Source organism: Rhinoderma darwinii, chromosome 8 (genome assembly GCF_050947455.1).
Source record: "Rhinoderma darwinii isolate aRhiDar2 chromosome 8, aRhiDar2.hap1, whole genome shotgun sequence".
Taxonomy (NCBI): domain Eukaryota; kingdom Metazoa; phylum Chordata; class Amphibia; order Anura; family Rhinodermatidae; genus Rhinoderma; species Rhinoderma darwinii.
In genome coordinates, this window is record NC_134694.1 from 32,645,134 (window position 1) to 32,671,304 (window position 26,171).

Genomic DNA, 26,171 nt, shown 5'->3' on the forward strand with positions numbered 1-26,171 from the left:
ATTGGCGGTGGTTGCGCTGTAGCAGAGTCAGAAACATATGCAAGGGTCGCCAATGTATTAGTTGTCATGAGGTAGCAAGTCGGAGAACGAGACAGAACCGTAGTCAGAAGTCAGGCCAGGAGTCTATGCCAGGAGTATAACAACAGGAACCAAGAGACAAATACAAACTGTGTGACGGGAGTGTAATCCAGCAACAAGCCCAAGGTCAAGCTCAGAGCCAGGGACAGTTCAATATCAATAAGAACAATAGCCAAACAAAAGATGTGCCTCGATCTGCAGACGAAGGTGTGAAGGCTGGAGTCCCAGGACCGTCGTGATCTAGGAGAACATTTGGGTAAATTCACACGTGGCAGATTTGTTGCTGATATTTCTGCAACAAATCTGCCACGTGTGAATATTCACTAGGAACCAGCTTTTGTGTTTTGTGTGTTCAGATAAATCTATTATTTAGAATAAGAAGAGCATATTTATCTGGCTAAAACAAATTCTGCTTCTTTAAGAGTCTAAGGTAACATATGTAAGGTGTAGGCCTCTGTGCTTTACATACAACGGGTGCAAATATACTAGATATCTAAACAGTTTAAACATTGTAATTGAAGGAAACTATACAGACTATACTATGTATACTTACAGGAATAACTAGCGGGCTTACATTAGTGGAGTGCTAAATATAGAACTTTGAAGTAACATTTCCTGGTGTGTTTGTAACAATAATCGAATCTTCAATGAACATATCTGGTCACAGTGACATGAAACATACATTTGTAAGAATGGTTATTAAATTCAGGGGGAAATAAAATCTATATTTAATATACGTTATGTGGCATAATTGAATGCATGTGTTGCTCACTTTATACCCTGTTTCAAGAGATGTTGCTGCATTATATATTAATAATAACTATGACTACGAATGCATCTTCCTTTTTTTTTTGTAGGCCATAAACACATACAATAACAAGCCTTTTTTTATGTGATATGTCCAAAAAAAATAATATTTTTGGGCAAACTGTTGTAAATCCTGAGTTTATTAAAACACAAAACAATCAGCCATTATTTCACAAATAAAATAAATATTGATCTTTGCATGCATATTAGACAAAGCCTTACTGGCAAGTGTAAGGCCAAATTCAGGCGAACGTCGGGAAACTCAGACTTGAAAAATGGCCTCTTTTCACATCCGAGTTCTCCCCGTGCAGGTCCCGTTTTCACGGATCCCCATAGACTTGAGTCTATCGAGGGATCCGTGAAAACTGAACAAAATAAGACATGTACTATTTTCCAATGGACCCTTGCGACATTGAAATACATGCGTACGTGTGACGGCCGCTGCTATAATGTCACGCGTCGTCTGAATTCGGCCTAAATCTGTGTAGCTATGCAAAGTTCAATCAAACATCCTAATCTTAGCGACACTTTAGGACATTTTCATTCGCTGAGATTTTTTCCACAGCATAACCTGAAAAATCCTGCGGGAATTCACAACATATAGAGAAAGCTGATTTTTTCTCTAATCCATAAATGGAGTTTTCCAAAAAAATGGCCTCAGTAAAATTCAGATTAATAACAATCCATAATCCAGCACTTTTCATAAACCGAACAACTACAATATAACTTTAAATGAATATATAACTTTAAACTTTACAAGAAAATGAAGTAGAAAACACTAGTGAGAACAAGCCTTAAAGGGGTTGTCTTATCAAGATAACCCTTTCTATTTGACCTATTAGGGCATATAGACACCATAGAGGGGGGTTCCTAGCAGCTCTTGCAGACCCGGCCTGACAATGTATTACATAGACAGCCATTCACTTGTATGGCCAACTGATCATTGGGCCGATTTCAATATAAAAAGGGGATGTCTTGATGAGACCACCCCTTTAAAAAAAAAAAATGTTTTCTATACACAATATGCATGTAATTTATTCGCAAAATCTAATGCTTATCTTAAAAATAAACCAGGGAAAAAAATAAGCAAAATTAATTAAGTCCTTTAACATATTTTCTGTTGAAATGAAACTGTAATATTTGACAGTAATATACAAATTAAAATGATAATGTAAAAAACATTATACAGTAGTGTAGACTACATTTATAATAATTATTAAATACCAGACCTCAGTGAACGGATGATCACGGTTTTTCTCTAACATGATATCAGCTGTCCACCACTGTTAGATGTTAAATACACCGTCAGGGATTTTGGCCTCCAGGATACAGATGTTCTTTCCTTCTCCCAGAATTAAAATCAGAAATTGTTCTGAATACTTCTGTTAAAATTGCATTGGTCTTTTAGCTCATGGTGGAATCCACACTTTGAACAGTGAAATTCTGGAGCTCTCCTGAGACTACAACTGTCATTCTCCATCCATGGCCATCTCATACTGCTGTCTAAACTATTGCTTTTGCGCAGTACGGTTGGTAGTATCAGTCCATTGATCTTTTACGTCTTGTTCTCATAGTGACTTAGAGAAACCTGATAAGTTGTCATGAACATTGCAAGACACATATGTCTGATTTCTCCTTTAATGATCGTATGGCAAGAAGCGTCAGCTTTACCGTCTTATTGAATTTACCTTGCAGGGAAATAAGGAAGTTGTATAAAGGGAAGGCAGAGGTGTGCCAGTTCTAAAAATAGATGTCTGAGGTGAAATGAATTGACCAGTTAGACCTGATAGACAAGACTAAAGACTCCTGGCACAAGAATACACCAAGTGTCCTGGAAGAAATGGATTTTCATCCAAAAACGTACAAATTGTCACATATTGCTAAAAAAGAAGTAAAAGCCTAAAATATTTCCCTCGATGCCTTACATAAATAAGAATACCAAAGAATATAGGAAAATATAAATACTTTATTATTACTTTAAAAAATGGTTGTACAAACCATTAAAAGCAAACCAATTAAAATATAATATACATAGAATTGCACCCCAGCAGGACAGTGTGATATATAAGGCAATATATAATGTATCCATATATATAGCACCAAACTAACCAGCAAGCATTTGCTGTATATGCAAACCCGACAAAATGTTACAAGATATTATATCCATAAAAACAAATGCAAGCTCAATACACAAGTAGTATCCAATGGATTTCGAAAAACAAGTTCACTTCTTTCCGTGGCGCTCCTGTTTTCTCTAATGAATGACTATTATCTTTCATTAAGTTTTATAAGGAACACTCCACAGTCCTTACGTATTGAGGAGATAAAAGATATTTACTGCGACAAACTAAAATATATCCATATTGATAAAAACATAAAATAAATAAAATAAAACAGTGTTGACATGCGACGCGTTTCAACCTAGGTCTTCATCAGGCATATAAAATTGAGGGGTTTCTATCGAGCTTAAATACTTCTATTCTAGTTTATCAAGACCGGGTCAGGAACTAAAGGTCCAAGATGAAGGGGGAGTGGTTTGTTTCTTTAGTCATATGTTACATCTGTTCGGGGTATTCTCCAAGAGTGAATCTCCTATGGAGCTGAGTGTCAGGACTGACACCATATGGCATACGAACTATGGCCTTCACACCATCCATCACCTCAATACACGTTTCACACCAGGCTTTGTCAAGAAGTTAGAGTAGTAGCCAAAGTTTAGTAATAGTGATTATTTTACCTTTAGAGAAATTGACATTTTCTTTTGTTGTTTTTGCCATTTTTGCATGAGAACAGAAAGAGCAGCCATATTTACTCTTCAATTAGAGCTACTACTTACCTATACTACATAAATCATAATAAATATAATAGAAAACGATAGAGAAATAGAAACCCCTGCCGATCGTTTAACTCTTTCAGCACCCTGGACAGTGACTATTTACTGACGTCGCCTAGCAACGCTCCCGTAATTACGGGTGCACACACGTAGTCACCCGTAATTACGGGAGCCCCATAGACTTCTATGGGCCTACCCGTGCCGTAATTACGGCCTAAAATAGGACATGTACTATATTTATCAACGGCACGGGCACCTTCCCGTAAGCATACGGGGAGGTACCCATGGCCAATAGAAGTCTATGGGCCCGTAATTACGGGCCGTAATTACGGCCCGTGATTACGGGCGTTTTTACGTTCGTGTGCATAGGGCCTAAAGTAGTGATCATGGTGACATTTTTCAGGAATTCTGTCACTTATTCCATTCTATATTGAAATGTCATTAACCAACAAAAAATTCTCAGCTCATCACATAATATTCCCAATTAACAAACTGGTCTCTATAAACATGTATTTTTCTACAAATATTAAAAATAAAATCTTTATTCAGAAGCAAAATATAATTTTAGATGGGGAAAACAATATTTAAAGTGCCCTAATCACTCACATTAGGGCTGGGCGATTACGACCTAAATCAAAATCACGATTAATTGAACAAGTAAGCTCGATTAAGATTATTGAACGATTGCATGTCACACCCCCTATTTGCGTGCTGCGCTATTGAATTAGCATTTATCCCCTGAGTCTGCTGCATACTACTGTATATAATATACCCCAACACCGCCCCCACACAGTATATTACTCCCATAGTGCTCCCCTCACAGTATAATGCCCCATAGCTGCCCCCACACATTATAATGCCCCTATAACTGCTTCCACACAGTATAATGTCCCTATATCTGCCCTCCAGAGTATAATGCCCCTCATAGCTGCCACCAAACAGTATGATGCCCCCAATAACTATCCTCTACACAGTATAATGTCCTATAACTGCCCTGCACACAGTATAATGACCCTATAGCTGCCTCTACATAGTATAATGCCCTTATAACTGACTTCCACGCAGTATAATGCCCCCATAGCTGCCCTCACACAGTATAATGCCCCCATAGCTGCCCCCACACATTATAATGCCCATATAAGTGCCTCCACACAGTATAATGCCCCTATATCTGCCCTTCAATGACGAGTGGAGGAGATCCCTCTGCTCCTCTGGTCTGTGCAGCTTGGCGCAGACAGGCGCAATTACGTCACTGCCTCACGTCTGGCGATACATAGTGAATGGTAAAGCACAAACCTTACGATCCCCTGCTCTGCCATTGGAGTCAACTGTATCTGCGTCCTGAAGATGCAGATACAGTTTAAAACAGAAGCAAATAATTGATAAAACCGAAATTTGCGAGATGACATCGATTAATTGCATTGAATTTCGATTTCAATTATTTTTCGATTAATTGCCCAGCCCTAACTCACATACTAGTAAACAGCTTCTTAAACCACAAACAATGATAATACAAATAATAATTCAAGTGTCCAGGATGAAGCGCTCATTCTAAGGTTTACTTGCTCATATGATAATGCATCTGAATCAAAGCTTGTTACTTATCCTAAATTTCAAAAAACTTCTTTTTTTGTGTGGCCCATCTTACCCTCATCTACCTTCTACTGTACCTACAGTAAAATGCTTTGCACTCATGTGCAGGTACAACAAACCAGTTAGAGATACGTTTAAAACATAATATTGTTCTAGGACATTTTAGTAGCATAAAGCGGTTATTTTTTTTTCCGTACAAGGAAAATAAAGGCAGTAGTATGCAAATCTTAGTATAAATATAGACGATCATAAGACAGTATTGATTGTCAAATGACAAGACATGTATGCGGGCAAAGATAACATCAGAAATAGAAGGTAAAGCGAGAAAGACTTGAAAAGTGCATTACACCTTCTTCGCACACACTTTTTGGTATGTATGGCAGTCCATGTGACCGCTGCAGCCTGTGATTGGCCTATGATTGGCTGCAGCGGTCACATGGGCTGAAACGTCATCCCGGGAGGCCGGACTGGAGGAAGAAGCAGGGAGTTCTGGGTAAGTATGAACTTCTATTTTTTTTACACGTTGATCTACATTGTGATCGGAAGTCACTGTCCCGGGTGCTGAAAGAGTAACTGCCGATCGTTTAACACTTTCAGCACCCTGGACAGTGACTATCCACTGACGTCGCACACACGTAGTCACCCGTAATTACGGGGGGAGCCCCATAGACTACTATGCGTCTGCCCGTGCCGTAATTTCGTGCCGTAAATAGGACATGTTCTATATTTTTCAACGGCCCGGGCACCTTCCCGTAAGCATATGGGGCGGTACGCGTGGCCAATAGAATTCTATGGGCCCGTAATTACGGGCCGTAATTACGGCACGTGATTACGGGCGTTTTTACGTTCGTGTAAATGGGGCCTTACCCTGTGGAAAAGTTTTGAGCAAGCGTCTTAAATATTTAGGCCCAGTTTTCCCTGACACTACAAGCTTCCCTACATTTGCTTCTCTGCAGGACTCCTATAGGTTGGCTTCTTTGGCAATCTCTCAATACCTTCAACTCAGACATGCTATTGGTGCACAGTTCGGTTCCCTTTAAGTATTATCTTCTTTTAAGTTAAAGGATCTTAGATCTTCTAAATTAGCGAAATCCATGACCTACAATTCTGAGTTGTTGCATTCTGTGTAACAAACCATTTGATAAAGCTTTGGTCAAGTGGAGGGAAGACTTGCCTGAGTTGGGGGATGATAATTGGGAGGAAGTGGTAGACGCCATCTTACCCGTAATAGACAGGGGCACTGTGTGGCACTTTCTGCAGGTGGCACTGTGTGGCAATCCCTACAGTGGCACCGTGTTGCAACTATCTACAGGAAGCAATGTGTGGGTTACTCTACAGGGGGGCACTGCGTGCCACACTCTATTGGGGGCACAGTTTGACACTATCAACATGGGCCCTATGTGACACTATTTACAGGGGGTACTGTGGGATTTTGAACAGAGGGCACTAAATGGCACTCTTTACAAAGGGCAAAACATGTGTTGGGTGCTTTATTTTTAGGAGGAACAACACTGTGTGTGCGCCATTTTATTTTCAAGGGGCAGAACCTATGGCAGCATTTTCACGGTCCTTAGCCCACTAGCTTTTGATTATGGGATTCCAAGCCCTATATAATTTTGGAACTGTGATTGCACTATTTTCATGGGGCACAGTGTGTGGCATTATTTTTATTGTGATGCTTTATTTCACAGTGTGCGACATGATTCAGTACAGGGGAACAGTGTGTGGCAGTATATTCAGGGGCACACGGGGTTGCCAACCGTCCGTAAATTTACAGACAGTCCGCAAAAATGGGTGTTTTATTTCTGCCGTCCGTAGCGTCCGGCAGAAAAAACACTGTCCGATATTTTTCCTCATTCTTCGGAACTTTGCACTGCGCATGCGCCAAAATGTATATGTGCAGTGCAAAGGAAGAATAGGCTGTGGCCAGGCATATTTTAAGATTTTCAGACTTCTGCGGAATATGAAAATATGCAGGCTGCTTCCAAGTGAGGTCGGTGACGGCCCGGGAGTGGATTAATCCAGTCATCTGACGTGTCACCTGACCTAGAGTGTGGCACTAAGAGCCAGGGGGGGTTGGCACTAAGAGCAAGAGGTTTGTGGTGCTATTTACAAGAGGGGCTGTGTGGCACTATTTAAAATGGGGGCTGTGGGGCACTATCTACAAGGGGAAGCTGTGTGGTGTTATTTACAAGGGGGGCTGTGTGGCACTATTTACAAGGGGGAGCTGTGTGGAACTATTTACAAGGGGGGAGCTGTGTGGGACTATCTACAAAGGAGGGAACTGTTTTGCGCTATCTACAAGGGGGGGAACTGTGTGGCACTATCTACAGGGGGAGCTGTGTGGTACTATTTACAAGGGGGGCTGTGTGGCACTATCTACAAGGGGGGGCTGTGTGGCGCTATCTACAAGGGGGGCAGTGTGGCGCTATTTACAGAGGGCGCAAAGGGGGCATGGTTATTGATGCAGCACTTTTATTGTGTCGTGCACTGAGGGATCATTATTACCATCTGGATTACAAGTTTGTTCAGATAGAGTATAGGTGTGGAGGGTGTTGGAAAAGCGAGAACCCAACATGTCTGTGTGTCAAATTCTGCAGAGACGAGTCATGGATGGAATAAGTAGTCACTGTGGTCTGGGCTGGATGGAGAATAAAAAGGGAAAGTAAACGACTAATCAAAGAAAACATCACCTAAGTTAGCGTGGGAAAGCTACGAGCGAGGCTGTGATTGGTGAGTTACTCCTAGAACATTGCACACTGCACAGGCAATGATTTTGTAATGTGGCGGTAAAAATTTTGGTCTGTCCATGATTTTTAGCTCAGTTGTCCAGAAATGTAAGAAGTGGAGGTTGGCAACCTTGGGGGCACAGTTTGTGGCAGCATATTTATGGACACATTCTGTGGCAGTATACACAGGGGCACAAGGTGTTGCAGTATATTCAGGGGCACAGTGTGTGGCAGTACATTCAGGAGCACAGTGTATGGAAGTATATTCAGGGGCAGTGTGTAGCAATATATTCAGGAGCACAGTGTGGGGCAGTATATTAAGGGGCACAGTGTGCATGGCAATATATTCAGGGTCACAGAATGTGGCGGTATATTCAGGATCAGAGTGTGTGGCAGTATATTCAGAGGCATTATGTATGGTGATATGATATTCAGGGACATAGTGTGTTGCACCATGAGGATTTTGGGATAGTATATATGTGCGCATGCATTGAAAAAGCATTTATCATGGGGCTAAACTGGGAAACAAAGTCTAAGGGATTGCTAGGTTTTCACTTTTTAACCTCCGTACAAAGATGTGGACTTGACTGCTAGAACTCCCAGGTTGCTACCCCCAGTGTAGTCTCTCTTGGCAACAGTGGATGTGAACAGGAAAGGTTTTAAAAATAGAAGACTAGGGGCAAATTCCATACTAGCGAAGATCAGGGCAAGCGGTTATTGGGGTCTAGCAGAGTCAAAGGTCTGGGCAGATGGAAAGCGGTCATCACGATAATTAGGAAAATGGTCAGGGCAGGCAACAGTGAGGACAAGGTCAAGTTCAAGTAGGGTCGGCAACAGAAAATCCAACAGCAATAACAGCATAGAACTAGCAAGCTAGACTACAGAACCTATGGAGCAGGCCCAGAGGAGAGGATAACTTACTGTATATACCAAGGAAAGCTAGATTTGGCGGAGGAGGGATCAGCGCACGCATTAGTTACCGTCAGAGGACCAGGAGGAATAGTACAGCACTAGCCCGGTAAGATATGACGCGAGTATCAGTAGGTACTCAGTAGGAGGCGATGGCCAGAGAAACAGCCATGAATCTGGTGCTGTGTTTATGTACTTAGCTTGGTTTCAGTGCTGTATTTATGTAGTGAGCTTGGTTCTGGCACTTTATCTATGCATTATGCTTGAATCTGATACTGAATTTGTATACTAAAAGTTTTTATTCAGGGGTTGTGTCAAAAAGCTGGGAGATTTCCATGGTGTACTATGCATGCCGCACTGCTCTTCACCCTTTTCACAGATCACAGCCTAAATGGGCTGCGCACGCTTAGGGTGTATAAATTTCCCATATACTTTCTTTATTAATTTCCCAGGGTTTTCAAGATCTCTACATGTTATTACTCAGTAGGAACATTCATTGTTTACTTCCAGTTGATAAAGTTCTGTAAATGGTCATGTGATGATCACACAGGTGAATGGCTCGTTACAGTATGTATATCAGAGTTGTGTCTTCTAAAGATCCCAGCACATGACCATGGACAGAATTTTGGCCACTGGAAGTAAACAGTAAATGTTCCTACTGAATAAAAGCAAGCAGAGATCTTGAAAACTATGAATTAATATAGAAAGTATATTGGCACATTATATAACTTTTCATAATACAAAAACGAACATATTAAATATATTTGATATAATGAGTGTTGGTAGGTTTGTAGGCTTATGTAATTATATAAATAGTGTGGCAATCCAGTTAATCATTCTGGACTGGGAGCCAAACAAGTTTGGAAAGTTGACTGATACATGCAAAAATATTTTTTTATAGAATCCACAATAATATATCATGTGTATTTTTGGAATATTGCAATGGTTTTAGGTGAAAGGCCCAAGTAGGTGGAGAACTATCAAGGAAAGCAACAGTGCAGTGATAATTTATATTTTGGAGTAGTAGGTGTGCATTGGTGATAAAAAGTAGAGATTGAGGCAGCACTCCAAAGATCATATCAAAAGATTTTTTATTGACCCATCAGTGCAGTAGGATACTGATAGATAGCTGGCTTGCAGTAGTAGTAAATAGGATAAGAAACCAGTATAATAATAGTTATATTTTTGTACACTACCGTTCAAAAGTTTAGGGTCACTTAGAATTTTCCTTATTTTTGAAACAAAAGCACAGTTTTTTTTCAATGAAGATAACATTAAATTAATCAGAAATACACTCTATACATTGTTAATGTGCTAAATGACTATTCTAGCTGCAAACGTCTGGTTTTTAATGCAATATCTACATAGGTGTATAGAGGCCCATTTCCAGCAACCAGCACTCCAGTGTTCTAATGATACATTGTGTTTGCTAACTGTGTTAGAAGGCTAATGGATGATTAGAAAACACTTGAAAACCCTTGTGCAATTATGTTAGCACCGCTGTAAATGGTTTTGCTGTTTAGAGGAGCTATAAAACGGATCTTCCTTTGAGCTAGTTGAGAATCTGGAGCATTACATTTGTGGGTTCGATTAAACTCTCAAAATGGCTAGAAAAAGAGAGCTTTCATGTGAAACTCGACAGTCTATTCTTGTTCTTAGAAATGAAGGCTATTCCATGCGAGAAATTGCCAAGAAACTAAAGATTTCCTACAACGGTGTGTACTACTCCCTTCAGAGGAGAGCACACACAGGCTCTATCCAGAGTAGAAAGAGAAGTGGGAGGCCCCGCTGCACAACTGAGCAACAAGACAAGTACATTAGGGTCTCTAGTTTTAGAAATAGACGCCTCACAGGTCCTCAACTGGCAGCTTCATTAAATAGTACCCGCAAAACGCCAGTGTCAACGTCTACAGTGAAGAGGCGACTCCGGGATGCTGGCCTTCAGGGCAGAGTGGCAAAGAAAAAGCCATATCTGAGACTGGCTACTAAAAGGAAAAGATTAATATGGGCAAAAGCACACAGACATTGGACAGAGGAAGATTGGAAAAAAGTGTTATGGACAGACGAATCGAAGTTTGAGGTGTTTGGATCACACAGAATAACATTTGTGAGACGCAGAACAACTGAAAAGATGCTGGAAGAGTGCCTGACGCCATCTGTCAAGCATGGTGGGGGTAATGTGACGGTCTGGGGTTGCTTTGGTGCTGGTAAAGTGGGAGATTTGTACAAGGTAAAAGGGATTTTGAATAAGGAAGGCTATCACTCCATTTTGCAACGCCATGCCATACCCTGTGGAAAGCGCTTGATTGGAGCCAATTTCATCCTACAACCGGACAATGACCCAAAGCACACCTCCAATTTGTGCAAGAACTATTTAGGGAAGAAGCAGGCAGCTGGTATTCTATCTGTAATGGAGTGGCCAGCGCAGTCACCAGATCTCAACCCCATAGAGCTGTTGTGGGAGCAGCTTGACCGTATGGTACGCAAGAAGTGCCCATTAAGCCAATCCAACTTGTGGGAGTGCCTTCTGGAAGCATTGGGGGAAATGTCTCCCGATTACCTCAGCAAATTAACAGCTAGAATGCCAAAGGTCTGCAATGCTGTAATTGCTGCAAATGGAGAATTCTTTGACGAAGCAAAGTTTGAAGGAGAAAATTATTATTTCAAATAAAAATCATGATTTCTAACCTTGTCAATGTCTTGACTATATTTTCTAGTCATTTTGCAACTCATTTGATAAATATAAGTGTGAGTTTTCATGGAAAACACAAAATTGTCTGGATGACCCCAATCTTTTGAACGGTAGTGTATGTAGGGTCAGTATCATAGCAGTTATATTCTTGTACATAGGGGGCAGTATTATAGTAGTTATATTCTTGTACATAGGGTGTCAGTATTATAGGAATTATGTTTCATTTACATAGGGTGGCAGTATTATAGTAGTTATAGCTTTCTACATAAAGGGCAGTATTATAGCAGTTACATTCTTGTACATAGGGGGCAGTATTATAGTAGTTATATTCTTGTACATAGTGAACATTATAATCGTAGTTATATTCTTGTACATATGGGGTAGTATTATAGGAATTATGTTTCATTTACATAGGGAGGCAGTATTATAGTAGTTATATCTTTATATATAAGGGGAAGTATTATAGTAGTTACATTCTTGTACATAGGGGCAGAATTATAGTAGTTATATTCTTGTACATAGTGAACATTATAATCGTAGTTATATACTTGTACATGATTCCTACTCTGAATGATCCCCGGTTATAAGTGGTGTACCCCAGGGTTCCGTGCTGGGACCACTATTATTCAACTTATTTATTAATGATATAGAGGATGGCATTAATAGCACTATTTCTATTTTTGCAGATGACACCAAGCTATGTAATATAGTTCAGACTATGGAAGATGTTTGTGAATTGCAAGCGGATTTAAACAAACTGAGTGTTTGGGTGTCCACTTGGCAAATGAAGTTTAATGTAAATAAATGTAAAGTTATGCATCTGGGTACTAACAATCTGCATGGATCATATGTCCTAGGGGGAGCTACACTGGGGGAGTCACTTGTTGAGAAGGATCTGGGTGTACTTGTAAATCATAAACTAAATAACAGCATGCAGTGTCAATCAGCTGCTTCAAAGGCCAGCAAGATATTGTCGTGTATTAAAAGAGTCATGGACTCGCGGGACAGGGATGTAATATTGCCACTTTACAAAGCATTAGTGAGGCCTCATCTAGAATATGCAGTTCAGTTCTGGGCTCCAGTTCATAGAAAGGATGCCCTGGAGTTAGAAAAATTACGAAGAAGAGCAACGAAGTTAATAAGGAGCAATGAGAATCTAAGTTATGAGGAAAGATTAAAAGAACTAAACCTATTTAGCCTTGAAAAGTGACGACTAAGGGGGACATGATTAATTTATATAAATATATTAATGGCACATACAAAAAATATGGTGAAATCCTGTTCCATGTAAAACCCTCTCAAAAAACAAGGAGGCACTCCCTCCGTCTGGAGAAAAAAAGGTTCAACCTGCAGAGGCGACAAGCCTTCTTTACTGTGAGAACGGTGAATTTATGGAATAGTCTACCGCAGGAGCTGGTCACAGCAGGGACAGTAGATGGCTTTAAAAAAAGGCTTAGATAATTTCCTAGAACAAAAAAATATTATCTCCTATGTGTAGAAATTTTTGACTTCCCCTTTCCCATCCCTTGGTTGAACTTGATGGACATCTGTCTTTTTTCAACCGTACAAACTATGTAACTATGCGGTAGTGTTATAGGAATTATGTTTCATTTACATAGGTGGCAGTATTATAGTAGTTATATCTTTCTACATAAGGGGCAGTATTATAGTAGTTATATTCCTGTACATAGTGAAAATCATAATCGTAGTTATATTCTTGTACATATGGGGTAGTATTATAAGAATTAGGCTGGGTTCACACGACCACATTAACGTCCGTAATGGACAGACGTATTTCGGCCGGAAGTCCCGGACCGAACTCAGTGCAGGGAGCCGGGCTCCTAGCATCATAGTTATGTACGATGCTAGGAGTCCCTGTCTCTCCGTGGAACTACTGTCCCATACTGAAAACATGATTACAGTACATCAATTGTTTTTTATTTTATTTATTAAATACAAATATACTATTTCCATTTGGGTACCTTAAGAAGGCCTTATCTGACCAAGAAACAAAGTACTTATATATGTGATGAACTTTATATATATTAAAGACTTGACCTAAATTTGTTCTGCTACAGAGCTTCGTTGGGTGTATTCTTTATACTTCTAAATATAACCATTCTATATTTAACTCTTCATAAATTATTCATGTCAAGGAGAGCTGTGCCTGCAAGTATTGCGCTAATTCTTAGACAGGATGTGGTTATTTGGGGAGTTTTTACCCATATATATTCATTCAGAAGCAGGATTATCTGCAGCGCACAGAATTGTGTTAACCACAGCAGGCCTGCATCAACAGCAACTACACAGTAAACAATGATCCCAGGCCGACGTTAGCAACTCCTAGCACGGGGACACCTTTGTATCTGAAGGAGTCCCCGCGCTAGGTTCATAGTGGCCTACGCACCCAAGATGCGCCAAAATTCTGCCGCATCTCGGGTGAACCTGCACTACTTACAAGGCTCAGTAAACTAAGCAGTGATAGCTTTTAGATGTCTTTGGTTATTTTACATCATGTGGGGCCCGGTTACCTAAGTTCATTGGCCTACTTTTAAAAGTAGGCCAATGAATGAAGTAACCTGGCAACACATGATGTAAACTAACCAATGACAGCTTAGAGCTGTCACTGCTTAGTTACCTGTCAAGGACCCAGTAAGGTAAGTATAATAATTGTTTTTCTTTTTTATGTTACTAATACTTTTTTAGTATTTTTACAGGTTCGGTTGTTGGACTACTTTGGATTCGAGGACTACTTCAATGACGCTGTTTTTATTTTCAATAAAATGGTTAACGAGGGTTGTGTGGGGATTTTTATTGCAATAATAAAAATAATTCTGTGTTGGTGTTTTATTTTAACTTTGTTACTACTGCCTTAGTTATGGATAGACAGCATCCATCACTAAGGCTGGGCTTAGTGTTAGCTGGTGAAAAAGCTAGCAGTATCCCCCCATTATTACCCTGTACCCACTGCCACCAGGGGTACTGGGAAGAGATGGGTACGATTAAGTTCCCGACCATCTGAAGTGATGGGCAGGTACTGGGGCAACCGCAGGCTGGTATCATCATGTTGGGAAAACCTAGAAACTGTGGGCCTTCCCACCCTGGTAACCATGGCAGCCCGCTGCTGCTTTATTGTATCTGGCTGCTTCTGAAAAATGGGGGAACCCCACAAAGTTTTTTTGTTTTTTTAAAATAAATAAATAATTGAAAAAACTACGTGGGGTCCCCATTTCATAACCAGCCAGCTACAATAAAGCAGCAGCAGGAAGGGAAGTCTCCCGGTTTTTGGCCTTTCCCAGCTTAATGATGCCAGCCTGCGGCCGCCCCAGTGGCCTATTGTCACTTCAGATGGTCGGGTACTGGATCGTTAACCCTCGTTAACCATTTTATTGAAAAAAAAGACAAAAAACCTCATTAAAGTAGTCCTAGAGTCCGAAGTAGTCCAACAACGAAACCTGTAAAATAATACAAATCAACACCAATTTTTTTAGTAACACATAGAAGTAAAAAGCAAAACAATTATCATACTTAAATTTCCTGGGTCCAGCGCTGGAGCCGCAATGTCAGCCGGCTGTCCTCTGTGATAGTAAACTAAGAGGTGACAGCTCTAAGCTGTCATTGGTTAGTTTACAGCAGGTTACCTGCAGGACCATATTTGCTCCAGTCGGGTAGAGGGGCAACTGCAGGAGTGTTTGTTTTTGGTTTTTTTAGGGTTGGGTTATTTTGGGCATCCAGCATTGTGCAATTTTAACCCGTTAGTGACCGCCCCATAGTGTTTTTACGGCGGCCACTAACGGGCATTATTCCGATGCAATAGCCTTTTTACGGTACTGCATCGGAATAAATACATACTGTAACTTTTTTTAATTAAATATATATTTCCATCTCTTTGCTCTATTTTAGAAGCACATTTTAAAAATATTTAAGCCATTTAGGAGACTTACATATTTTATAATAATTTTATAAATTTTGAAGTACCTTTTGTTTTCCTGCACCAAGCCAAGTTTTCAGAGCCTTAAAGTTGTCAGAATAATGGAAACCCCCATAAATGACCCCATTTTTAAAACTACACCCCTTAAGGTGTTTATTAATGGGTGTTGTACATATTTTGGCCCCACAGTTTTTTTGTAAAAATTCATGCAAAGCAGGTGTAAAAACATTTTGTTTCACTTTTTCACAAATGTGTCATTTTAAAGACCGACTTCTTTGTAAAGCGAACATGAGAATGAAGAAACACATCCCAAAATCTATCACCCTATTTCTCCTGTGTTCAAAAATACCCCCATTGTGGCCCTAATGTGCTGCTTGTACACACGGCAGGGCACAAAAGGAAGGAAGCACCTGTCAGCTTTTAGGAGACAAATTTTGCTTGAAAATTGTATAAGCTCCATTGAACATTTGGAGAGGCTTTGAGCTGCCAGAACGATAGAAATCCCCCATAAATGACCCCATTTAAAAAACTACACCCCTTAAAGTATTTATCTAGGGGTATAGAGAGTATTCTGACCCCACTGTTTTTTGCTGAATTTAATGCAAAGCAGGTGCAAAAAATCAAATTTTACTTTTTTCACAAATGTTTCAATTCAAAGACAGATTCATTTGTAAAGCGAACATGAGAATGAGTAAACACACCCCAAAATCCATCACCCTGTTTCTCCTGTGTTCAAAAATACCCCCATTGTGGCCCTAATGCACTGCCTGGTCACACGGCAGAGCACAATGAAGCACCCGGTGGCTTTTAGGGCACAAATTTTGCTTGAAAATGTTCTAGGCCCCAACGCACATTTGGAGAGGCTTTGAGCTATCAGAACGATAGAAATCCCACATAAATGACCCCATTTAGAAAACTAGACCCCTTAAGGTATTTATCTAAGGGTGTAGAGAGCATGCTGAACGCAAAAAGTAGGAATTAATGGGAATTATCTCCGATAATATGGGTATATATTGTTTTCTTAAAATTTTTAATACATTTTCAAAGGAGTTGTAGAAAAACATATCTGTGTAAATTGGCTACTGTGTTAGAAAAATATTGCATTCTTATCTTGGGGGGCCATACAGATTAAAATCGATCTATTTTCTCATAAGTGAGGCTTGTGCCTAAAAATGCATTTGACTGTCTATATGACTATGTCTTGCTAACAAAGCAGTTTGTCCCACATTTGTATCATTCTGATGCCGTTGTGAACAGCATTCTGGTCTGATGTGTAACAAATTATAGCGGAGAAAATAATCTGTACTGGAGTGAAGGGCAATATATACAACTGGAGGAAAATTTATCCAACTATGTGGAAAACGAGTTTGTTCACAAAATGAAAAACACCTGTAGGGCTGTCATGACAAGTTATTTTTCATAGTGACTGATCCTACAATGTCTCTTTAGCCCCATCAATCACTATATAAGGGGCGAATGTGCCGAGTGATGCGGTACACTATAATAGACCACTGCCCGTCAAGGTAGGAACCGCTATGTACACAAAACAACCATTCACCTAAAGAATATATAAAGGGACAGTGTCCAAAACCATCTATAGGCCCAGTAAAGGATCACTAGTCCCCAAAATAATGTCAGTATTTCTAATGGTATTGTCGGGTTTAAGAGATCCACAAAAAACCCGAACAAAACTTTAATAAAGCCCACAGTGTATTGATAAGGAAAAGCTTGATTATTAGAGATCCTCCAAATAAAAAAAGGTCATGCCCGTATCACCCTACAGTAATATGAATGGAAATAGCAGTTTTGTGTGGCAGGACATAGTCATAAGAACAGTCAGAAGAAAAAAATTGTGGTATATCCAATATATATATTTTTTATCATGTTGTCTTTAGTTACAAAACTAAAAAAAATATATATATATATATTTTTTTTGAACAAACGTCATTAACCCCTTAGTGACTTAGCCTGATTTGGCCTTATGTGTCACTTTAAGTGGTAATAATTTTGGAATGCTTTTATCATTATTATTATTAACATTTGGTCGATACATTTAGTGTTTAATTGTGAAAAACCCCAACATTTTGCGAATATTTGCAAAAATTAGCAGTTTTATAAATTTAAATATATCTGCTTGTAAGACAGATGTTAACACCACACAAAATAATTACTAGTTTCCTTTTCCCATATGTCTACTTTATGTTGGCATCGTTTTTTGAACGTCCTTTTATTTTTCAAGGAAGTTACAAGGCTTAGAACTTTAGCAGCAATTTCTCACATTTTCAAAAAAATTTCAAAAGCCTTTTTTTAGGGACGAGTTCAGTTCTTAAAGAGGCTCTGTCACACATTATAAGTGCCCTATCTTGTACATGATGTTATTGGCGCTGTAATGTAGATTACAGTAGTGTTTTTTTTATTTCGAAAAACGATCATTTTTTACGGAGTTATGACCTATTTTAGCTTTATGCTAATGACTTTCTTAATGGACAACTGGTCGTGTTTTACTTTTTGACCAAGTGGGCGTTGTGGAGAGAAGTGTATGACGCTGACCAATCAGCATCATACACTTCTCCCCATTCATTTACACAGCACATGTTCACTAGTTGCTAGATCACTATGTGCAGTCACTCACATATTAACGATACTGAAGTGTCCTGACAGTGAATAGACATCACTACCAGCCGGGACGTGATGTCTATTCAGAATCCTGACACCTCGGTAACGTTTGTGTGAGAATTACAGCACATCAAGCATAATCTCGTTCTAAATGACAGTTTACAGCGTAATCTCGCGAGATTACGCTTGCCTTGCTGTAAATCTCACACAAACGTTACCGAAGTATCAGGATTCTGAATAGACATCACGTCCTGACTGGTAGTGATGCCTATCCATTGTCAGGACACTTGAGTAACGTTAATGTGTGTGTATGTGTCTGCACATAGTGATCTAGCTAGATCACTATGTGCTGTGTTAATGAATGGAGAGAAGTGTATGACGCTGATTGGTCAGTGTCATACACTTCTCTCCACAAAGCCCAAAAATGATTGTTTTTCTAAATAAAAAAACACTGCTGTAATCTATTTTACAGCGCCGATCACATTATATACAAGATAGGCCACTTATAATCTGGTGACAGAGCCTCTTTAAGTGGTTTTGAGGGCTCTATATATATTAGAAACCCCCTATAAATCATCCCATTTAAAAACCTGAACCCCTCAAAGTATTTAAAATAGAATTTAGATAGTTTCTTAACAATTTAGGCGTTTTGCAGGAATTAAAGCAAAGTGGAGTTGAAATTTATAAATGTCATTTTTTTTGCAAAAAATCCGTTTTACACCATTTTTTTCTGTAACACAGAAGGTTTTACCAGAGAAACGCAAATCAATATTTATTGCCCATATTCTGCAGTTTTTAGAAATATCCCCACCAATCACAAGAACGAAGCAGCTGAAGCGCTTGTGTGAGCTGTGTGGGGGCTTATTTGTTGTGGAACAATCTGTAGTTTTCATTGGTACCATTTTGGGGTACATGCAATTTTTTGATCATTTTTTATTCCATTTTATTTTTTGGCAAGCAAGGTCACCAAAAAACAGCAAGTCTGCAAAGTTTTTTATTCTTTTTACAGTGTTCACCATGGGTTATAAATTTTACTTTATTCTGCGGGTCGATACGATTACAGCGATACCATATGTATATAATATTTTTAGGTTTTGCAGCGGTTGCACAATTAAATCATTGTTTGTTTTTTTCAAATCATTTATTTTTTGTGTCACCATATTCTGAGAGCCATAACTTTTTTCTTTTTGCGTCGACAAGGCTATTTAAGGGCTTGTTTTTTTGCGGGACGATTTGTAGTTTTTATTGGTACTATTTTGGGGTACATGCGACTTCTTGATCACTTTTTATTCTATGTTTTGGGAGGGTTGGTGACCAAAAAATAGCGATTTTGGCATTGTTTGTTTTTTTGTGTTTTTTTTGCGGTATTCACCGTGCGGGAAAACTATTATACATGATAGTTTTATATATATTTTGGATAGTTACGGACAAGGTCAAACCAAATATGTGTACTTTTTTTACGTTTTCATTTTTTTCCTATAATAAAAGACTTATTATAGGAAAAATGGCAGTTTTTATTTTTGTAAGGCCCCATGCACACGACCGTAAAGATTGTCCGTAATTGTGGACCGCATTTACAGTCCGCAATTACGGGCACATTCACTTCTATTGTCCACGGATACCTTCCCGCTTATTTGTGGGAAGGTGTCCGGGCTGTAGAAGTGTACCGCAAAAGATAGCTTTGTATGGGAGAACGGGCCGAAAATGCGGGCGGTTATCCGCGGCCGTCGACATCCGGCCGTGCCCACAATCGCGGCCTCGAGATTACGGGCACTGCCGTGTATCTAGGAATTACTTATAACTTTTATTTTTACACTTTTGTACAACATTTTTATAACTTTTTAAACTTTTTTTTGTATGTCCCACTAGGGGATTTAAAGACCTACACCTCTGATCTTTATTCGAATACAATGCACTACCCACTTAGTGCAATGTATTAGAGTTGTGAGATATTCACTGACAGCAAGCCTATTAGGCTCCGCCTCCAGGCTTAATCTACACTGAGTGCCCAAACAGCAGTTTATGACCACATTTCCATGCCTGGGAGAAATTGCTTCACAAATGTTGCAGCGCTGCTTCTCCTTTATTGCTGGTGAAAATGAAACATTTTGAGCAAAACTATATCTTATTTGATAAATTAAATTTTTCATTTTTATGGCCCAATTCTAATAAAATCTATAACACCACCTGTGGGTAAAAATTTTCACTTCACCCCTATATGAATTCTTTGGGGTGTAGACTCAAAATAGTGTATTTTTATTGAGATTCGTTTCTCTGTTAACACTTCCTGTGTTACAGGGAAAAAAGGATTAAAACTAAATATCTGAAAAATAAATAAAATTTTCACATTTCACCTTCACTTTGCTTTCATTGTTATGACACACCTAAAGGGTTAAGAATCTTCCAAAATGCTGTTTTGAATACTTTGAGGGGTGCAGTTTTTAAAATGTGGTGCAACTTGAGAACTGAATTAGTCCCTAAACAAAATGAGTTTTGGAAATGTTCTTGAAAATCTGAAAAATTGCTGCTAAAGTTATAAGCCTTGTAATGTACTAGAAAAATATAAGGAAGTTCAAAAAATTATGCCAATATAAAATAAAGTAGACATATGGGAAATGTTGGCTAGTAACTATTTTCTATGGTATTACTACTATCTGTCCTAAAACATCAATTAGTATTCCCATACAGCATAGGTCCCAAATGCAGGTATAAATACGCAACCAATTCAAAAGAATGATGCAAGACATAGAGTAAAATTCAATATTTATTGGTTATATTTTTTTTAAAAGAGAATAACTTCAACATACAAGACAAATGCCTAAATTTTTTTATGAGAGACACAGACGAGAATAAATGCAAGAACAAAGGTGGACTCCCCATAAACTGGAATGACCCCAGATATACAAGTAGTTGATAAATGTAGCAGTTGGCTATAAGTATAGATTATGGAATACATTTTGTTCAGCTAGAGAAATGGCCTTGTAACACCCATATTAGGAATGGTAGCATGAACAAACAAAGACCCAAATGAAAAATATAGATATGGAGTACCATAAAGTGAATGGCCAAGCTGGAGGCGAAGGCCAAAGAGAAAATGTATCAGGGAGTTCACCTCACCCGTCACGCGTTTCGTATTGAATGCTTTGTCTACGGGTGGTTTAGCATATACATATACAAATATTAAATCCCTAAGAACCAATAAGAATATCAGCAAACAGCTGTACAAAAGCCCTAATGTTTTTAATTTATATATATATGGTGTCTATGCACATGGTATATGGCCATTCATTTTATGGTACTACATATGTATATTTTTCCTCTGTTTTTCCTTCTAGAAATGTATGAAAAAAATTCACAACTGGGTCTCACGATTCCCCTTGTCATCAGGGTGTGTCCCTACATAGCCTGACTCTGTAAGCACTGATTGATCAGTGTCAGACTGTGTAGGAATACACCCCCAACTGGTAGCACCTTGTTGTCAATTTGTTCATACTTTCTAGGAGGCATAACAGAGGAACGACACATGTAGAGTTCTAAGAAAAGGTGCTCCAGAATTGTTATTTAATGGGAAAAAAAATTATTTACCTAAATAGACATTTTAGGAGAGGTGACAGGTCCTCTTTAAAGCCCCACGCCTGTAATCACATTCCCATATAAAGTATGGGAGCACGGTCTGTAAAAAGCAAAAAATAGGACATATCCTATGTTTTGCAGAGCCCTTCTACAGCACGGACACCTTCCTGTAAATATACAGGAAGGTGTGCGTCGGCCAGAGAAATGAATGGGTCCATAAATACGGACTGTAATTCCGGAAGAAATGTACGGTCGTGTGCATGGGGCCTAAAGCATCAGCGCCAAGAGATGTCACTGCAGAAGGAGGACCTGAACCGTCCACTGTGAAAAGACTGGGTGGTCGTTAAGGGGTTAAACAAGGAAACTTGGGGGGCGCATGCGCGAAGCTCAAGGGACAGGATGCACCTGATGTGAGCTCCGCTCCGGCAGCACTGATTAAGCCGTATTAGCGCTGTCTTTCACAGCTCCTTAGCAGCCAAACAGTCTGGTAAGGTGCAGTATGACCCGGACCAACAAATCCAAGCCTAGAGGACCGGCGACTCCAGCCCCTTCTCAAACTATCCCGGAGATCTTCCGCACCACGAGGCAATCCATCATGGCCGACCCGGTCGCCGCTCAGGTCAGTGAGAGTCCGTCATCGGTGGACGCTTCCCCACCACCCTCACCTCCAGCAGCAATAACCCACACTGACACTGATGATTTATTCAGAAATATCGCAGCATTGTTCCGAACGGAATTATCACAGGCGGTGGCCAAATTTTCCCACCAAATTCAGGAAATAGGTCAAAGAGTCTCTGACATGGAGACTAGAGCAGACGACATGGCGGATGCATTAGAGACAGACCGCAGGGATATCGATTCCCATGCAGCTCAGTTGGAGGCACTGCAATTTAAATTGGAGGATCTGGAGAACAGGTCCCGGGGAGGGAATCTGCGGGTCAGAGGCCTGCTGGAGACCATTATGGACTTGGAACCCACTCTCACCACGCTTTTTCGTACCTTTGTGATCCAAGATGACATTACTTTATTTCGTATGGATAGGGTTGATAGAGCCCTGACAAGATCACGCAACCCAGATTTACCGCGTGATGTGATATTGAAATTTCATTATCCGGAAGCTAGGGATAAAATCCTTATGGCGGTACGGAATCTTTCGCCTTTACCAGGAATGCCACCCTCTGTCCATTTATATGCGGATTTAGCACCCTCCACACTCCAACGTAGGAGGGATATGCGGGACATCACTCAAGCTCTACAGACGGCTCGGGTCCGTTACCGCTGGGGATTCCCCTTTTCGCTTAACTTCCAGATGCACAACAGAACCTATGTGGTTAAATCACTGGAAGAGGGTCGAGATGCCCTACGTTGTGCTGGAATCTCAGTGGTTCCTGTTTCAGCCCTCCCGCCCCGACCTCAACGACCGGCTAGGAACTGGACACCCGGGCCGAGAACCTCGAACACTCCTATCAGACAGCCCGACCCTCGTGGGCCCTGAGGACACTTACTACAAGGATCCTCTTATTTCTCTTGCCATTCAGATGAGTATCATACCCTATAAGGGTTTATTTTATTTCTGTATGCTACACCTCATCTAAGCCTACTATGCCATTTCTTGTTCCGGTGGACTGTACGGCTAGATCTTGTACCCAGGCTTCGTGTAGTCGGTCACCATGCTGGCCTTATCTATGAGAATTGCTGAAACAGAGATGTGCACCCTGGGAGGCACTATCTGTTTGCGGAATACTCCACAGATTTTTTGGACATTTGTTCATTGTTATTTGTTCATTAAGTTTCCCCTGTCATATATGAGCCTATATGTGAAAAGTATAAGTTACTTATTCATACTTTACTGTATGCCTAGTATCTCTCTTCTCTGTGTAATTGCCAGGCGTATGCCACTTCTTTACTGGTATTATGTGAACAGTACTAAGTCATAATGTAAGGGGATTCAACTCCCCGCAGAAGAGGAGAAAAGCATGTCTCTCCTATGTCAAGCACAACCCCAATGTTATGTGTCTGCAGGAATCTCATTTCACGCCCACATCTCATCCTAAATTCTTTCATCCCCGGTATACTACCTTTTACTCCTCTAACTTTCCCTCTAAATCACGGGGAGTGATCACCTTAATTAAGAATAATTTGCCTATTCAAGTCACTGAGACTAAAATAGACCCTCAGGGCAGGTTTGTGATCATACTCGGCCTGTTATATGACAAAGTCTTATGTATTGTGAATACATACGCTCCGAATGATGATCCGCTTCTCTTTTTTGAATGTTTGCATGATATCTTACTCACTCTACAGTACCAACATTTAATATGGAGTGGAGATTTTAATTTTGTACTGAACACTACACTAGACTGTTCCTCACCTGCTCCTTGCAGGCGTATGCGTAGTCAGGAAGCTTTGATCACTAGGATCCTAAGCTCGCTCTCTACTGCAGATACGTGGAGAGAACATAATGGTGCGAGACGGGGGTATACGTACTTCTCCCCGGCCCATCGTCTATATACCCGTATTGATATGATTCTTGCCTCCACTAACTCCCTCCCCTTATTGGCCTATTCTAGACATGTCCTGTCTGTCTGGTCTGATCATGATATAGTTCTAGCTGAATTTGATTTCTCCAAACGAGGTGCCATGCCTTTCTCCTGGAGGCTCAACGAGTCGCTTTTATCTAACGCCACTGTTCAGTCACAGCTCCAGACTGAGCTCTCTCAATACTTTACGGATAATGCCACTCCTGATGTTAATTCACATACTGTGTGGCTATAAAGCATTTATAAGGGGTAGGATAATGGCATTGGCTTCTCAATTGACAGCCTTATATTATAAAAAATTCTCCCAACAATTAGTCCCCCATATTTAAAAATTTTGTACGGATCTGATGAGGGGTAGGCACATGCCCACTGAATTCCTCTCCGCAGTGATAACGGTTATTCCCAAACCCAACAGGGACCCCTTGATGACTGGTAACTATAGACCGATCTCTCTACTTAACCTAGATACTAAAATATTTACCTCAATTTTAGCCAGACGGTTGAACAAGTTTATGTCTCATTTAATTCATAGAGATCAAGTCGGATTTATTCCGGGACGGGAAGCACCTGATAATGTTAGGAAAATACTTAATACTATCCATTCAGCTAATACTTCTAAATCCCAGATGGTCCTTCTCAACTTAGATATCGAAAAAGCTTTCGATAGCCTTTCCTGAGAATACCTATTTAAAGTACTGGAAAAGGTGGGTATCGGGGGTCCCTTTCTTCGAGGTGTTAAGGCGATCTTTAACCCCTTAAGGACGCAGCCTAGTTTGGGCCTTAAGGCTCAGAGCCCATTTTTCAAATCTGACATATTTCACTTTATGTGGTAATAACGTCGGAATGCTTAAACCTATCCAAGCGATTCTGAGATTGTTTTCTCGTGACACTTTGGGCTTCATGTTCGTGGTAAAATTTGGTCGATATATTCAGTCTTTATTTGTGAAAAATTGCAAAATTTAGAGAAAATTTACAAAAAATAGCATTTTTCAGAATTTAAATGCATCTGCTTGAAAAACAGACGGTTATACCACCCAAAATAGTTACTAGTTCACATTTCCCATATGTCTACTTTAGATTGGCATCGTTTTTTGAACATTATTTTATTTTTCTTGGACGTTACAAGGCTTAGAACATAAACAGCAATTTCTCATATTCTTAAGAAAATTTCAAAAGCCTTTTTTTGAAGGTGCCAGTTCAGTTCTGAAGTGGATTTGAGGGGCCTATGTATTAGAAACCCCCATAAAACACCCCATTTTAAAAACTAGACCCCTCAAAGTATTCAAAACAGCATATAGAAAGTTTTTTAACCCTTCAGGCATTTCACAGGAATTAAAGCAAAGTGGAAATGAAATTTGCAAATTTCATTTTTTCTGCTGAATTTCAATTTTATTCAATTTTTTTTTAGTAACAGAGAAGGTTTTACCAGAGAAACACTACTAAATATGTATTGTCCAGATTCTGCAGTTTTTAGAAATGTCCCACATGTGGCCCTACTGCGCTCGTGGACTAAAACACAAGCCCTAGAAGCAAAGAAGCACCTAGTGCATTTTGAGGCCTCTTTTTTATTAGAATATATTTTAGGCAGCATGCCAGGTTTGAAGAGGCGTTGAGGTATCAAAACAATGGAAACCCACCAGAAGTGACCCCATTTTGGAAATTACACCCCTCAAGGAATTCATTTATGGTTTTTGTTATCATTTTGACCGCACAGTTTTTTCACAGCACCTATTTGAATTGGGCTGTGAAATGAAAAAAATGATATTTTTTCCAATAAAATGTCATTTTTGATCAAATTTTCTTATTTTCACAGGGAACAACATACCCCATTTTGTTGCCCAATTTGTCCTTAGTGCGGCAATACCCCATT

At 39.8% G+C, this 26,171-nt stretch overlaps 1 protein-coding gene across 6 annotated transcripts in view; it reads right to left on the bottom strand.

The window, feature by feature from the left end:
* LOC142659435 (diacylglycerol kinase eta-like) overlaps positions 1 to 26,171 on the bottom strand; it is a 257,916-nt gene that overhangs the window by 175,938 nt on the left and 55,807 nt on the right. The gene's annotated exons all lie outside the window — the stretch shown is intronic.